The sequence below is a fragment of the Lolium perenne genome, chromosome 7 (assembly GCF_019359855.2).
Source record: "Lolium perenne isolate Kyuss_39 chromosome 7, Kyuss_2.0, whole genome shotgun sequence".
NCBI classification, from domain to species: Eukaryota; Viridiplantae; Streptophyta; class Magnoliopsida; order Poales; family Poaceae; genus Lolium; species Lolium perenne.
The window spans coordinates 286,476,505-286,481,643 of NC_067250.2; positions in this window are offsets into that span (position 1 = coordinate 286,476,505).

Sequence of the window (5,139 nt, forward strand, 5' to 3'; positions counted from 1 at the left end):
AAAGTAGAAGAATGGCCCTTCGCAGAGGGAAGCATGGATTACTATTTTTGTGCTAGAGCTTTTCATTTTGAAAATATAGAAACAATTTTGTCAACGGTAGTAATAAATCATATGTGTTATGTATAAGATATCCTATAAGTTGCAAGCCTCATGCATAGAATACTAATAGTGCTCGCACCTTGTCCTAATTAGCTTGGATTAACACGGATTATCATTGCATAACATATGTTTCAACCAAGTGTCACAAAGGGGTACCTCTATGCCGCCTGTACAAGGGTCTAAGGAGAAGGTTCGCATTGGATTTCTCGCATTTGATCATTCTCAACTTAGACACCCATACCGGGACAACATAGACAACAGATAATGGACTCCTCTTTTAATGCTTAAGCATTCAACAACAGATAATATTCTCATAAGAGATTGAGGTTTTGTGTCCAAACTAAAACTTTCACCATGATTCATGGCTTTAGTTAGCGGCCAATGTTCTTCTCTAACAATATGCATACTCAAACCATTTGATCATGAAAATCGCCCCTACTTCAGACAAGACGAACATGCATAGCAACTCACATGATATTCAACAAAGGTAAACGTTGATGGCGTCCCCAGAAACATGGTTACCGCTCAACAAGCAACTTATTAAGAAATAAGATACATAAGTACATATTCTTCACCACAATAGTTTTTAAGGCTATTTTCCCATGAGCTATGTATTGTAAAGGCAAAGAATAGAATTTTAAAGGTAGCACTCAAGTAATGTACTTTGGAATGGCGGAGAAATACCATGTGGTAGGTAGGTATGGTGGACACAAATGGCATAGTTTTTGGCTCAAGGATTTGGATGCACGAGAAGAATCCCTCTCAATACAAGGCTAGGCTAGCAAGGCTGTTTGAAGCAAACTCAAGTATAAAATGGTACAGCAAGACTCACATATGAACATATTGTAAGCATTATAAGACTTTACATCGTCTCCTTGTTGTTCAAACACCTCAACCAGAAAATATCTAGACTTAGAGAGACCAATCATGCAAACCAAATTTTAACAAGCTCTATGTAGTTCTTCATTAATAGGTGCAAAGTACATGATGCAAGAGCTTAAACATGATCTATATGAGCACAAAAATTTCCAAGTATCAAATTATTCAAGACATTGTACCATTTACCACATGCGGCATTTTCCGTTTCCAACCATATATCAATGAACGAAGTAATTCAACCTTCGCAATGAACATTAAGAATAAAGCTAAGAACACATGTGTTCATATGCAACAGCGGAGCGTGTCTCTCTCCCACATAAAGAATGCTAGGATCCGACTTTATTCAAACAAAACAAAAATAAAAACAAACAGACGCTCCAAGCAAAGCACATAAGATGTGACTGAATAAAAATATAGTTTCACTAGAGGTGACCTGATAAGTTGTCGATGAAGAAGGGGATGCGTTGGGCATCCCCAAGCTTAGATGCTTGAGTCTTCTTAAAATATGCAGGGATGAACCACGGGGGCATCCCCAAGCTTAGACTTTTCACTCTTCATGATCATATTGTATCATCCTCCTCTCTTGACCCTTGAAAACTTCCTCCACACCAAACTCAAAACAAACTGATTAGAGGATTAGTGCATAATTGAAAATTCATATATTCAGAGGTGACATAATCATTCTTAACACTCCTGGACATTGCACAAAGCTACTGAAAGTTAATGGAACAAAGAAATCCATCAAACATAGCAAAACAGACAATGTGAAATAAAAGGCAGAATCTGTCAAAACAGAACAGTCCGTAAAGACGAATTTTCCAGGGGCACTTAACTTGCTCAGATGAAAATGCTCAAATTGAATGAAAGTTGCGTACATATCTGAGGATCACGCACGTAAATTGGCAGATTTTTCTGATTTACCTACAGAGAACCCTGCCCAAATTCGTGACAGCAAGAAATCTATTTCTGCGCAGTAATCCAAATCTAGTATTGACTTTACTATCAAAGACTTTACTTGGCACAACAATGCAATAAAATAAAGATAAGGAGAGGTTGCTACAGTAGTAACAACTTCCAAGACTCAAATATAAAACAAAAGTGTTGTAGTAAAATGATGGGTTGTCTCCCATAAGCGCTTTTCTTTAACGCCTTTCAGCTAGGCGCAGAAAGTGTGAATCAAGTGTTATCAAGAGAAGAAGCATCGACATCATAATTTGTTCTAATAATAGAATCATAAGGTAACTTCATTCTCTTTCTAGGGAAGTGTTCCATACCTTTCTTGAGAGGAAATTGATATTTAATATTACCTCCCTTCATATCAATGGTAGCACCAATAGTTCGAAGAAAAGGTCTTCCCAATATAATGGGACAAGATGCATTGCATTCAATATCCAAGACAACAAAATCAACGGGGACAAGGTTATTGTTAACCATAATGCGAACATTATCAATCCTCCCCAAAGGTTTCTTTATAGCATTATCAGCAAGATTAACATTCAAATAATAATTTTTCAATGGTGGCAAGTCAAGCATATCATAGATTTTCTTAGGCATAACAGAAATACTTGCACCAAGATCACATAAAGCATTACAATCAGAATCATTGACCCTCATCTTAATGATGGGCTCCCAACCATCTTCTAACTTCCTAGGAATAGAAGTTTCAAGTTTTAGTTTCTCTTCTCTAGCTTTTATGAGAGCATTTGTAATATGTTTTGTAAAGGCCAAATTTATAGCACTAGCATTGGGACTTCTAGCAAGTTTTTGTAAGAACTTTATAACTTCAGAGATGTGACAATCATCAAAATCTAAACCATTATGATCTACAACAATGGGATCATTGTCCCCAATGTTGGAAATTTTTTTAGCAGTTTTATCATAAGCAGTTTCAGCAGTTTCAGCAATTTCAGGTAATTTTGCACGCTTTGCACTAGGAGTAGAAACATTGCCAACACCAATTATTTTACCATTGATAGTAGGAGGTTTAGCAACATGTGAATCATTATCATTACTAGTGGTGGTAATAGTCCAAACTTTAGCTACATTACTCTCTTTAGCAAGTTTTTCATTTTCTTCTCTATCCCACCTAGCATGCAATTCATCCATCAATCTTATATTCTCATTAATTCTAACTTGGATGGCATTTGTTGTAGTAACAATCTTATTATCATTATCCTTATTAGGCATAACTTTCAATTTTAAAAGATCAACATCAGAGGCAAGTCTATCAACCTTAGAAGCAAGAATATCATTTTATCAAGCTTTTCCTCAACAGATTTGTTAAAAGCAGTTTGTGTACTTATAAATTCTTTAAGCATGGCTTCAAGACCAGGGGTACACTCCTATTATTGTTGTAAGAATTACCATAAGAATTACCATAACCATTATTATTAGCAGAAGGATATGGCCTATAGTTGTTACCAGAATTGTTCCTATAAGCATTGTTGTTGAAATTATTACTTTTAATGAAGTTCACATCAACATTTTCTTCTTGAGCAACCAATGAAGCTAAAGGAACATTATTTGGATCAACATTAGATCTACCATTCACAAGCATAGACATAATCACATTAGATCTTATCACCCAAGGAGGAGGTTTCTTCAACATAATTTACCTTCTTACCTTGTGGAGCCCTTTCCGTGTGCCATTCAGAGTAATTTATCATCATATCATCAAGAAGCTTTGTTGCCGCCCCCAAAGTGATGGACATAAAAGTACCTCCAGCAGCTGAATCCAATAGGTTCCGCGAAGAAAAATTCAATCCTGCATAGAAGGTTTGGATGATCATCCAAGTAGTCAGTCCATGGGTTGGGCAATTCTTTACCAAAGATTTCATTCTCTCCCATGCTTGAGCAACATGTTCATTATCTAATTGCTTAAAATTCATTATGCTACTTCTCAAAGATATAATTTTAGTAGGAGGATAATATCTACCAATAAAAGCATCTTTACATTTAGTCCATGAATCAATACTATTCTTAGGCAAAGATAGCAACCAATCTTTAGCTCTTCCTCTTAATGAGAAAGGAAACAATTTTAATTTTATAATGTCACCATCTACATCCTTATACTTTTGTATTTCACATAGTTCAACAAAATTGTTAAGATGGGCAGCAGCATCATCAGAACTAACACCAGAAAATTGCTCTCTCATAACAAGATTCAATAAAGCAGGTTTAATTTCAAAGAATTCTGCTGTAGTAGCAGGTGGAGCAATAGGTGTGCATAGGAAATCATTATTATTAGTGTTTGTGAAGTCACACAACTTAGTGTTTTCAGGAGTATTCATTTTAGCAATAGTAAATAAAGCAAACTAGATAAAGTAAATGCGAGTAACTAATTTTTTTTGTGTTTTTAATATAGAGAACGCAAACAAGATAGTAAATAAAGTAAAACTAGCAACTAATTTTTTTTGTGTTTTGTTTTAGTGCAGCAAACAAAGTAGTAAATAAAATAAAGCAAGACAAAAACAAAGTAAAGAGATTGGAAGTGGAGACTCCCCTTGCAGCGTGTCTTGATCTCCCCGGCAACGGCGCCAGAAATTTAGCTTGATACGCGTAAAGCACACGTCCGTTGGGAACCCCAAGTGGAAGGTATGATGCTTATAGAAGCAAGTTTCACTCAGTAAGAAACCAAGGTTTATCGAACCAGTAGGAGCCAAGAAGCACGTTGAAGGTTGATGGCGGCGAAGTGTAGTGCGGCGCAATACCAGGGATTCCGGCGCCAACGTGGAACCTGCACAACACAATCAAAGTACTTTGACCCAACGTAACAGTGAGGTTATCAATCTCACCGGCTTGCTGTAACAAAGGATTAAACGTATTGTGTGGAAGATGATGGTTGTTTGCGAAGAACAGTAAAGAACAATTGCAGTAGATTGTATTTCAGATGTAAAGAATGGACCGGGGTCCATAGTTCACTAGTGGTGTCTCTCCCATAAGATAAATAGCATGTTGGGTGAACAAATTACAGTTGGGCAATTGACAAATAAAGAAGGCATAACAATGCACATACATATATCATGATGAGTACTATGAGATTTAATCAGGGCATTACGACAAAGTACATATACCGCTATCCAGCATGCATCTATGCCTAAATAGTCCACTTTCAGGTTATCATCCGAACCCCTTCCGGTATTAAGTTGTAAACAACAGACA